The 12,879-nt window shown below is 37.9% G+C and overlaps 1 protein-coding gene across 8 annotated transcripts in view; it reads left to right on the forward strand.

Annotated features, from left to right (window-relative positions):
- The first annotated feature begins 5,387 nt into the window (after positions 1-5,387).
- dlgap4b (discs, large (Drosophila) homolog-associated protein 4b) overlaps positions 5,388-12,879 on the forward strand; it is a 118,707-nt gene continuing 111,215 nt past the window's right edge. For 3 of the 8 annotated variants that reach the window (XM_032548887.1, XM_032548886.1, XM_032548888.1), the window contains exon 1: positions 5,390-7,049. The gene's annotated coding sequence lies outside the window, so the exon portion shown is untranslated. Of the gene's footprint in view, positions 7,050-12,879 lie in introns of all 8 variants that reach the window. The other 5 variants (XM_032548890.1, XM_032548889.1, XM_032548891.1 and 2 more) reach the window with 4 other exon arrangements.

Raw genomic sequence — 12,879 nt, forward strand, 5'->3', positions numbered from 1 at the left:
CTCCTTTATGAACCTGCATCTGTTTACTTCCATCCGTTTAGCCCTTCATCCTACTTATGAAGAAACTTGTTTAAATTGACATGCCAAACAAATTGAACATAGTTATTTAATGACTATGTGAGCCATCAGTACAGTTTCTACCATTTAAGCCTTTTCTGACACTTCCTTGAACTCTCTCTGTTATCCTTTCCTTGGCTTCCTTTTTAAAAACTGTCATTGATATGGTTTTCATGGGCTACACTGGGGAAAAAACATCTGTTAGTTTTGTATCTTCGGCATTGTGGTATTTGGATAAAAGATAGCTAATTAATGGCACAGTTATCCTGTGATTATTTCTTATCTTCTTTGTTTTATTATAAGTTCCACTATAATCCATCACAGAAATACAAAAGAAAACGTAAAAGTTATTTATCACTGAAAGAACTCTCAGTTTTTAATTGGTTCAGCTCAGTAAGTTGTTGAGAGCTGATTCACATTTCCACCAGCTTAGGGGAACCAGGTATGTCATCACCAGTGGTTGTATACAACCCAGTAGGAGAGTGTAGTAGCAAGATGGAGGAGCCAGTTGAGCTTTATGAGTTACTACTTTGTTTACACATCTTCTTTTCAGTTAATGATCCAGACTTTTTAGCTAATTGTATATAGCATTAATTCTTGCTGCACATAACAGAGACTAATGTCGTAAAACAGAGATGTTGATAACTTCCTACTGTGACATCTTTACCACGCAATAATGGAGATGGCATGTCTCTGCTTTCCAGTGCTCCAGTCAGCCCAAAATAAAATCAGCTGCTGGGTTTCCTCGAGACTACTACACATTCTTTTCTGCCAAGCTTGTCTGTTTCAAATAACCAGTCTTTTTATCCAGCTGTTGACCAGCTAAAGGCTGATGTCACAGTTCTCATAGAAAAAGCAGCTACTGTGGTGCCCAAGTTGAACCACAATTTGGGTTTTGGAACCTGACTATTTCTGTGGGAACACAGAAAACCAGTTTGAAAACACGTTCAGGAACTGGAACAGGATCTAAACCACACTGGTGGAAAAGACCTAAGTGAGAAAAACCAATAGCTGTAAGATGTGAAAGTTATAAAAAGATTTTTTTTCCCCCCCAAAGTTTAAGACAAACTAGCTACATTTGGCCTCCTTTTGCCCTCAATACCATGACAGAAGATAGGTGACTCAGCAAAGGCAGATATCTGAAAAGACCAAATTCTGAGGTGAGCAAAAAACATTCCTAAGGTCTCATTTTCCTATTTATTTTTAATGCATTATTTGAAGGGCTATAGCTCCTCTCTTATAAAAAGTATTTCTCTTTTAAGTCCTTGAAATCCCAAATGTTAAAAACCTTTGAGACCTTATTATGTTCATACTTGTATATATTCATATCCACAAACATGTTGCAGAATAAGGGCTCCAAACCCACAATGTGCAACTGTAGCAATCCTTTCAAAAACACCACATCTGAGATAATTAATCAAACAAGCAAGGCTTTGTATCACATTTTAAGGGTGTTGACATGCTGATAAATATAGCACTTCCATCCCAGTTGGTTGAAATCACAAACAGTACAGTGTTAGTTGGACTTTACACTTGCTCTAATATTGAGCAACACACTCATTATCGACTGTGATTACTTGTTTTATGCCCAGCGAGATTCTCCAGTGAGTTCTTCCTTTCTATTTTTTTTTCGAAGTTAATTTTCCTGCTTGTACGCAGAGGGCCCTCTGAATGTGTTTTTATCTGTTTCCCCTTGTAGTCAGAATCCCAGGAGGAGTCGGATAAAAAGGAGATTTCTGTCTTGCGCTGGTTCAACAAACCGCACAGGGGAACAGGGCAAGATGTTGATTTGAGAGAAAACTATGCTGTGTTATGAGATTCACATTTGCCACTGCTGCATGAGTAAATACCGTTCCATTGTGCTGCTTTCACAGAATTAACGCTCCCATAATCCATGCTGACAAAAACAAATCAAATGTTGTTGCACTCCCTCCGACTCAGCCGGTCTGAACGTGCGTTGATTAACTTGGCTGCGTCCCCTCCACTAAATTTGAAATCCAATTACCCGCAGAGCAAAACGCTGCAGAACTGACACCAGCTGTCTATTCAGATGGAAACATTTAGCAGGGGTGGACAGGTGCATCAGCAAGCGCTGGAGTAAGTGTCAACGGTGCAAACTGGATTTTTAAGTTGCCATGATTCTCTAAAAATATAGATCTGAGCAGGGTGATTCATAAAAAGAGAGATTACAGTGGGAAACAGGTGATCAATTTAGAAAAAATACTCAAAACTAGTTGGTCATGATGCGAGTGTAAGGCTCTCTATTGAATTAAATGCATTTATTAGAAAGAGCAACTGCAGTTCTCTAGGCATGTCAATAAAACAAGATATGATTGTTCAAAACTTAATTTTTCTTTGGATAAGAATCAGTGCCATTTATCTGGCTTGTTTTTGGGTGCATGTTTGTGAAAGAGTGAAATTGAGAGAGGAAGGAAGGGAAGCCATCTGTTTATCAACTGGTCCGTCATGTGACCCTGCCACCTTAATTCTGAGTTCCTCATTTCCATGCATTAATGAAATGCGCACTAAATTTAGAAACATTTGGGTTGAATTAGCTCAAATGAAAGTTTGTATATCATTTTATTATGAATAAATTGGATTCAACACAGTCAAAAACACTTAATGCTTATTTTATTTTAAAGAAACTCTAGTGAGCAAACTCAAATAGGTACCTGTAGATATTTGATGGTAGTGCATTTTATTTTTACTAACAGATGGACATTTTTATGGAATATAAACGCATTTGGCTTGTAGACATGGAATGTCTGCGATGTATTTATACTGCTGGATTTCACAAAATACAAAGTTTGTAGAAGGCTCACTGGGGAAAAAGACTTCTAATTGTGTTAGTGTGTATGGGTGGGTTATATCACAAAAGGCACAAGAATCAAGCCAATCAGCTGATCATAGATTTTGACACATTCTGAAACATTTCAGCTACATTTAAACCCTCCTGTTTTGTTCGTTTCTAGGGTACAGCAATAATGTTCGTGGGTCCATTTGACCCGGGGAGTGTTTAATCATGCAATACTGTCAGAAATCGAAAAATTCCTCCAAAATATTTTTGTATCTGATTATTAACTCCTATACTAACCATTTCAATCAATATTTGTGCAATGATGTTTTTTAATTTCTCAGAAATGAAGGATCAACGACAATAACCTACTCATTTACTCATTTGGACATAAAAAATGGAATTTAGATTTTTCATGTCCACTGGAAGAAACCTAGACACAAAAAAAACTATAATTTCCTTGAAATTGATCTTTGGTAAAAGTTTTTTATATTACACTTCTTTTTTTTTCAATGGGTGATCTTTATAATTTAACTTGAGACACACAAAAGTCAAATTGACCCGCTGATTAAAATCGAGATAAATGAGTCATGCAGAGAGTATTTATGTTTCCCTCCACTTCTTTTGAGTGTCCACTCAGTGTGGGTGGAGTTTGCCCACGAGAACAGTAAAGGTTCCTGTCAACACCTGCTTTCTCGCAGTTTCCCAGTGAAGTAAAGAGAGTAGTGAGGGGGTGGGCTTGCATGTGTCTGTGTGTGCATGTATGGGGTGTGGTGGGGTGTGTTTGTGTGTGTGTGGTGAAATATGGTTCACAGCTGCAAGGAAACATATAGAAATGGAAATTTTTTTAATAACTGAGGTGGAGTGGCGGCAGGCAACAAGGCTTATTCATGATTCATCAATATGTATCAGACATGGTTTAATACAATTTAAGGTGGTTCATAGACTTCATTTGTCAAATAGTAAACTCGCAAAGTTGTTTCCAGGATTGAATGAAGCGTGCCCAAGATGTAAAAGCGAGAAAGGCACTCTTGGTCATATGTTTTGGGAATGCCAAAAACTGCAGACCTTCTGGAGAACTATCTTTAAGACCCTGTCGAAATCTTGGAATATTAATATTCCGCCGAATCCTCTTTCTGCAATATTTGGGGTTGTTCCTCGGACATGTTGTGTGTCCACCCGACAAGCTTCAGCTGTAGCCTTTTCCACATTGGTTGCTCGTCGACTCATACTTCTATCATGGAAAAAAGAGGCACCCCCCTCCTATAAACAATGGATTAAGGACTTGCTTTCAAATCTCAAAGTTGAACAGCAGAGATATGCTGGGCAGGGCTCTGTGGACAAATTTTACAAAGTATGGCGACCATTCTTGTGTCACATTGAGGGACGTCCAGCCAATCAGTCAACCCAGCATGAAACTAACTAAGTCAACCTTCCCTTTTTTTTTTTTTTTTTTTTAACGGATGTGTGGATGTGAATGTTTGGGTTGTTAATCTACTTTGTTGAAAACCAATAAAAAATATTCAATTAGAAATGGAAATTTTTTTATCTTTTTTTTTGCACTTTAACTTGACTGCGGGGTCAAATTGACCCGAACAGTATCTATGTAAAAAGTAGATGCAGGGGGGGCTGCAAATGTGTAAAATGAATAAATTTTCAATTTATATGTAGAGTGCACCTACTACAACAAATAGAAAAAGTTTCATAAAAAAAAAATTCTTCCAAGTACTTTTTAAAAAAAATGTAAACTTTAAAACGGGTCAATTTGACCTGGAACATAACAGGAGGGTTAAGTTTCAAGTGATTCAAAAGTTAAAGTTTGAGTCAAAGTTTAACTCCAATGATCTCCAGGCTGTTGTGGATTGAGAAACTACAGCAAATGAAGACAGTACAACTAAATGCCTTTGAGGAGAATTTTGAATAAAAATAGGGAAAAACATTAAAAATACTAATCAACATAATCAAAAGTAATCTTGATTATGACCCACATAATCTTGATTATGTACGTTTTTCAGAGAGAATACTGGATCATTGATGAGACACAGATTTAGCATTTAACATTATTGTTGACAGGAATATTGATATTTATGGAACATAAATATCAATTTATATTTTTTGAAATATAAATATCAACTGCAATGCAGTTTTTCCCCTTCCACCCCCCAAAATAGGAAGAAATCAATTTATATGCAGCTCTACTCATGGTGGTTAGGAATAAAATTCAGTCAGAAAAAATCTGTAATACTATAAAATTTGAAAGTATTAGCTGAAGTGAAAGTTATGTATTAATTTGTACCAAGGGCGTAGGTTTGGTCTACATTTTGGTGGGACCTTACAACTTACTAAACTAATTAATGTAGATTTTCGTTTATTTATTTTGTTTTTGTTAAAGAATACATGTTTGTTTTTTTTTAATTAATATGGCAAAAATTGGTCGGGACTATTTTATATCCCTTGAATATTGGTCGTGACATGTCACGACCGTCCATACCCAAACCTACGCCCATGATTTGTACACTTCATAGAACTGTAACAACACAAAACATCCATGAACAATAAAAAGCAAATGTGACTAGTGGTAGTTTTGAGTTGATTTGCAACATTATTGCTAATTAATGGTTGTAATTAATTCAAACTCATTTGAAGGTTAAGGCATTCATCATCAACACAGAGGTTTTACATTTTAATATCTTTAGTATATTGTTTATGGAAGTTGAGTGTTCTTTGAATCCCCCTGCTGGCAAGAAATACTAAACAGCAGCTTAGTTTTTATGTACTTTTGGCCAGCTCTCATCATGGTCTTTTCACCCACAGGGGATAAAAGTATTTAAATGTGGCAGGCAGAGGGCGGCCATAAGCAACAACCTTATAGTCCTGGTCTCACATTAGTTCAACTGTTGTCTTTTCACTCTACATTTACCTTCTTGTTGATATCTACCAGACATTGTATGTCATGTACAGTCTCAGTACGTCTTCAGAGCTTTTTCAACTGGATTTACTGAGTGAAAAAAAAAACAGACAGGCAGAATGAGAACAAGTGTTTGGCCTAGTTATGGACGCACTGAGAGCTGTCTCTGGTCCTGAATGAATTTCATGTTTGTAAGTCCCATTTCATTTCAGAAATGGCACTGAATCTTCACCTTGCACTAAATTAATTTTGTTCCCTGAACAGGAAAAAGAACAACAACAACAAAAAAAAACCACAAAAAGGTCCATTCTGACTATTCAGTTTGGTTTCCCATAGTCCCCGGTACGTTTTTTGGGAAGACTTCTTTTTTAAATTCCATAGCGTTTTATGTTATGGGAGATGGCGATGTTGAACATCGCCTGAACAGAATCACAGGTTGTCACTGATGTCTTAAACAGGATGTTATTGTTTAAAATAAGAACCTGTATGTGTGTACGTACGTGTAGATGACATGGAACAGCGGAGTCTGATTAATAAATGTGAAAATAGCTGTGCATGTTCCTTGTCCAGGTATTCCCAGGCCCTATGTCTAAGTACTGATGTGACATTTTTCTGTAGGTTAGGGAACTATTATCAATAATAGTTTAACAAAACCATACTTAAATAAAATAAATAATTTAACCATGAATGGGACCCCCAAATATAAATTCCACTTGGGGCCCTATTTAATTTTGGTCCGGCTCTGAACACTCGTATTAAAGCACAATAACTGACTCTAAATGGGTGACTTGTCGCCTAAACACAGTAAAGCGATTCATCCCAAACCCCCCACCGCTCGTCCTCTCTCCTGAGTTGGTGTGTTGGTTGGTTGCAGCAGAGCCTCAGTCTGTATCCCGGCTCGCCTGACAGACACAGCCAGTCCTCGTCTCCCTTTGCTCACCCATCAATCTGTCTCTCCGGTTCTCAATTTGACGTATTTGAACGAAAAAAATAAAAATAAAAAAAGGCGATATGTAGAGCCCGAACATGGAGACCGCAGCGGAGCAATTCTGGCTTTTTGCTTCTACCCTCGGAGGAGACCCCACAAACTCAGCGGAGAAAAAAGGCGTCAGAGGGGCAAACGGCGGTTCTCAGCTGCTTGGTCGTCGAGGTGACGCTCTTCTTTCCTCTGCATGAACACATCAGCCAACACGAATGTCCGACCTGAGAAGTTACAGAGAAACCGCGGATAAATCCTCCAAGTCGTCCTCATCCTCTCCAGTTTTCAACAAGCGCTCTCGTCGGCTGCAGGTAAAAAACGAAAACCAAAACTGTTGAATTATCTGCTGCTTGATGTCTGTGTGTCTGTGCCTGCAAATCTCAGTTTGAGTATACTCGTGTATATTATGTATGTATGTATATATATATATATATATATATATACATACATACATATATAAGAAGTAATTTCTATTAGACAGGAGTGAGCGCTTTGACCAAAGTGGGTGGGAAGGTGACTCATGCTGCTTCAAACGGTGTTTTGGAGCCAGCATCACTGCGCCTTTTTATGGCTTTAAAGAAGAGACACACAGGCTTTAGAGGCTGTTAGATGAAAAAATTAGACCACTTCACTTCAGAGATGGTTTCTGAGTGGATAAGGCAGCAAGGGAAGTGTGTTTATGTTTGTCTGAGCAGTTCAATTCTTTACCAATATTAATAGCCCCTTTCTTGCTTACCCCTCTAATAAATAGGAATATTTAATGGAGGGTAGGACTGATCATTTGTGGCTTATTTGAGGTTAATTCTGATCATAGATTATTTGTCCACTCTTGCAAGACTCGTGCTGCTGTAAATAGGCTCCATGCAGATGATTAGCTCTTGTTTTACAAAATATTTTTGAGTTTATATACTCCCCTGTATGCTGGCTGATACAGGTTCTATTGAAAACAAGGCCTTCTGTTTCAATGGGATTCACTTGTATCACAAAAGGGTTATGAATGAAAACACCTATTGAACGCTTCTTATTTTTGTTTCATAGTGCAGCCTCGAACTTTGTGCTTATTGAGAATCAACGAAAAATATCAGTACTTCTTGGTCCCAATTTAAGCTGCAGCTAAAGTAACAAGCCTTTTGTGTTCTCCTTTTGCACATAAAACGATGGAAATATTTGCACATTATTTTTGACAATAGACCAAATTTAATCAAATTATGAATATATTAATATGGTTTGATGTAAATCATTCTATTGCTGCTCTGATATTTTTATTTTTATTATCCTTTTCCTTCTGGCAGATGAACGTCTGCCTCAGTCTCAGGTGTATGGTAGCCTCTAGTAGGTTGTATTGTAACAATCTCTTATTTTTAGCTCCAACCATCTTTCTATTGACTTTGACAAGCTTCTCTGCTCCTGCTGAAATAATGGATCCCACAGCATTATGACACCACCAACAAAAATATTTACTGTTGGAGTTATAAGTATGTTTGGTGATATTTTTTTTTCTCCAGACACAAAGTTTTCTACTTGTACTTCAAAAAGCTTGTTTGCTGTGTAAAAAAAGTAATTTCCTATGGCTTCTAGTGGCTTTAATTTAACAAAAGCTTTGTATGGGCCTCTTTTCCATAAAGGCTAGTGTTTTGCATGACTGATTGTTGTCTTGTCAACTGATTTTGAGCGGCGTATTTCCTGCTGTACATTCAGACCATGAGTCTTTTGGCTCTCTGGTGTATTGGTGTGTTAAATTCTCAGAAATTACAACTTTCCAGTCAATAAAATAAACTGGAATACCCCCCAAATCCCAAAGTCAACTTCCCACTCAGAAAGTGGGAGAAACTCTCAAGTTAGGATTTTCAAGGCCAACTTCACGTTTCAATATGGCCGCTCCTCGCATCAACAGTAGTAAGCTGTGGTGGAAACACGTTTTTTTTTGTTTTTTTTACAAGACTCACTTGTAAACATGCGACTAAGATCAATGTTATATGTAGAACCTAAAATGTATAAATTAAAAGTGGTGTTTGTTTACAGTAAAATTTAAAACAATGTTCGTAAGAGGAATGGAGAACAATGGTTTCTTGGGCATCACCATGTTTAAATCCGGACTTCTTTGACTATGTTATCTGAAATCCTGTTACCCCTGGTGTGACCTGAAACACCAGTTTAGAGTTTTGACTTCTGAGATAAATGGATCCCAGCATGGTTATTGTTGTCCTGGCCTGTAAGTTCAGGTGTCTTGTTAGGTTTGCAGAGAGTCCATGCTCTTACAATTTTCAGGATTATGAATTTAAGAGCGCTCTGTGATATGTCCATAGGTTTGGATATTGTTTAACAACATATATCTTCTATAAAGTCCTTATCCCTGAGCTGCCTGCTCTTCACTGAATTTTGTTCACAAGAAATGGGGGCTTCATACTAATGTATCCCACAGTTTTCAGATTTTTATTTGAAAAGAAATGGAAAAGTACACATTGATATCATTCCATATAACCTTTATGCTCTATTTTGTGTTGGTCAATCATATAAGATCCCACCTAAATAATACAGAAATGTGGTCATAATGTGGCAGGTGTGAAAAACTTCATCGGAGATGAAAACGATGCACATTTTTTCAACCACAGTGTCAAATAATCTGTGATCATTTATGAAAAGAAAAACTTGGCATTCCGTAGTGCTGAACTAGAGTCTTTACTCCAAACTTGCTCATTTCTAGGGTTGAAAGTAACGTGTTCATTTCCATCGCGTTTAGAGGTGTATTTTGCACAGGAGGTGAGAATACCAATTAGTCATATTTAATGTCATTCTAAGTAGAGCAAAGTGCAATATCATTTTTGTCAGTCAGTAACTTTATCTGCAAAGTTAGACAAAAGAAAACAACACAATTTTAGCCCAGGCTCTGTCCTCTGCACTGTTTTTATGAAGTTAGTTAATCCTCAGACTGAAATAAATCAGTAATGTGGTGCCATCCACTGAACTGCTGTTTTCTCAAAGTAGGACTGCGATGGGGACAGCTAAGAGTACAGAGAATAGAAAGGATGCTTACTAAAACATGAAGAACATTCACCCAGTACTGTGGCATGAAAATAAAATTTTATTTAATTTTTTTACATTGTAAAGAACAGATGTAGTTCTTTACTCATTTTTAATGTTATGTGGAGCTCATGCAGCATTGGTAATCATGAAAATTAATCCCATATTTCCTTTCAGCTTTCTCAAATTAACCTCACTGCGGCCTGAACCGGTAACATGAGACAACATCCGATATGCTTTAGCAGGCTCTGTTCTTTTAGTAGGTTACAGTGCCTCTAATTCTGGCAAATCAACAATGGATTTAGGTCCATCTACTATTTTGGCACAGCTTTTTGGAGTGACCTGAAAAGCAGTCTAACTGCTGCATTAGTGGCCTCAATTTGTTTTAACCGGAAGAAAAAAAAAAATTGTAGGCCATGCTAACTCATAGCCATTTATGTCCATCTTGCCTCTCTGGTTCTCTCGCTCTTTTTCATCCACTTTCACACACTCCACCCCTCTCTCCCCCTCTGCTAGTATGCACTCACTCAAACTGTGTCTCATCGCATTTCATCACTCTCAGGCGCACTCTGCCCCCTCTGCTCATCTCCATCTCACGCGCACACGCAGAAAAAGAGGCGCACCAGCCCACAGCAACGTGTGATGTTATTTGACTGATTCTGTCGTCTTTGCTCTCACTGTACATCTTGTGCCGCAGTTTGATAGTTTGTGTTTATTTTTCCGAGTTCATTTGTTGATACCCATTTCTTCCTTTGAAGCCTGCTCCACTGTGACAGCTCCTCTGACCTCAGAACCGGGTTATGTTTTAGGTTGGAAGAGCAATCAGAAAGCTCCGAGCCCCAGCGGTATTTCAAGGACAGGTCATCTCTATTTTCTCCACTAATGCATAAAGATAGTACAGAATTGAACTATATGTTATAAATGTCTCTCTGCGTTGTATTAAATATCTGCTCAGTCAGGGGCCGTTCGATCATACCATATTCCATCAAGGACGGGATACAGGCATTATTGGGAAACGCAGGGAAAATTCCCTCATGAATTTCAGAAGATCAGTTAAACAGATGACTGACTTTTTGGAACGTGTGATTTCACTCATAACTAAAGTGCACTGAAAAGACCAAAACAAAGAAGATCCTCAAGACGTTTTGCAAGCAAAACATAGGAAATGTGTAACATATGTTTGAATTTTACCCCCCTGCATGCAGGTTAATCACAGAATAAGTATAGTTGTTCTGCAGAGGGCTCTGAGGTTTGTTAAATAACACTAGTAAACAGCATCAGAAAGACAAAGGAACAAAGCAGACATTTAAGTTATTAAAAGATGTCCCTCAATCCATCATCTAAAAGTGGATAGAGTATGGTACAAACTCAGATCTATAAAGACCTGGCCATCCACAAAAAGGTAGGAGAATCTGTTGAAAGGATAGCTACTAGTCATGTACTTCACAAATGTTGTGTTTATGGAAGAGAGGCAAGAAAAAAAATGAAAGAAAGCCACTGGAAGTTAAACTTGGTGCTTGCCTCAAGTCATGTGTGCAAGAAGGTGCTCTGGTCAGAGGAGACTAGATTGAACGTTTTGCCTTCATGCAGACTGCACAGACAAACCTGTGCTGAAACTCATTCTAAACTCATTGTTTTCACAGAGATCCATGGTATTATGCTTTGGGAATGCTTTATTCAGAGCAGACAGGGAAGTTGGTCAGAGTTGATGGGAAGGTAGACGGAGCTAAATGAAGAGCAAACACGAAGGAATAACTGTTAAAGGCTGCAAAAGTGTTGAGATTCTGGTGGAGGTTCTCCTATTGAAAACACCACAACTACAGTTGAATGGTTCGGTTGAAAGTATATCTTAGAATGGCCCAGTCAAAGTCTAGAGTCAGGGAATTGTGATGAGGCTTAAAAAGAGATGTTCACAGGTACTTTCAAACCACTCAGACAATTCTGTGCAAAGATGAAATGGCAGAAATTTGAGTCTGTTGGTACAGACATGCATTTTTCACTTCACCGTCCTGTGTCCCTGTGTGCTCGTCTTAATACACAAATCCCAGCACAATACATTGAAGTTTGTGGTGCTAATGTGACAAAATGTGAAAAGGTTCAAGGGGTTTGCATATTTTGCAAGTCTCTGTAAGTCAACACTTTAATGCTGCTGCAGTTGATGTAAGTTTATGTAATGATGTCCTGTATAGGATTTTGTAACCTTTTGTACCCTTTGTAACATTTTTGTAAACAGATAAAGGCCAAATGTCAAGAATCCCTTTAGCTAAGAAAGCAGATAAAGTTGCAAAAAGTCTATTCTTTAAAAGTTGTTTCTCCACAGAAATGTCGTCATCAGCCCAGCTGAAAAACGAGACCACATCTTTCATGTTTCCGTGTTTTCTCTACTTGTTTTTGATAAAGCCTTTTAGACGTGCACACATACAATAGGCTTATTGTTTCAGGCAGGTGTGGATGAAGACTGTGCACCTGTGTTAGTGCTTGAAAGAGGAAACAACTAGCCTGCTTGTTTACCATCTCAAGCAGGCTAGTTTGTTGGAGTAAGGATCAATGTCAAAACTGAATAAATTACACAGTGAAAATTTTAAACATTTGCCTTTTTTGGCTTTGTGTTTGTCAGGGTAATTGTCAGCTACAAAGGAATCCCTCTGTGACATTGAACATCAAACAGACTGCCTTATTTTAATCTGCTTGAGGAAGAATGCTGTCAGGGAACTGGATATGTCGAAGCAAAAGCTCAAAAAAAAAAAAGTTTTTTTTTTTTACTAATGAAATTATGTCACGGCAATCATGACATAATTTCATGATTGCAATTTTCAGTGAAAATTTTGTTTTCACTGAACAAAATTTTCAGCTATTAAAACAAGGACAGGGAATAATTTGACAATATAATGTTCCCTTTTTTGAAAGTGGAGCTCCGTATTTTGCCAATAATTGTCTCTTGTGTGTCAGATTCTCAGATTTTAGGTGTGAGACCAAGACGGTCTTAAAACAAAGCTGTGCAGCCATCCTGCTGAAGAAACGTCTTTTGCTGTTTAAAGTGCGGCAGTGCACTCCGGGTAAATCTGACATGATGCAGGGGACTTTTGACGTCAATTTTAGGCTCCACTACATGTCCGAAAT

Source organism: Xiphophorus hellerii, chromosome 20 (assembly GCF_003331165.1).
Source record: "Xiphophorus hellerii strain 12219 chromosome 20, Xiphophorus_hellerii-4.1, whole genome shotgun sequence".
Lineage (NCBI taxonomy): Eukaryota > Metazoa > Chordata > Actinopteri > Cyprinodontiformes > Poeciliidae > Xiphophorus > Xiphophorus hellerii.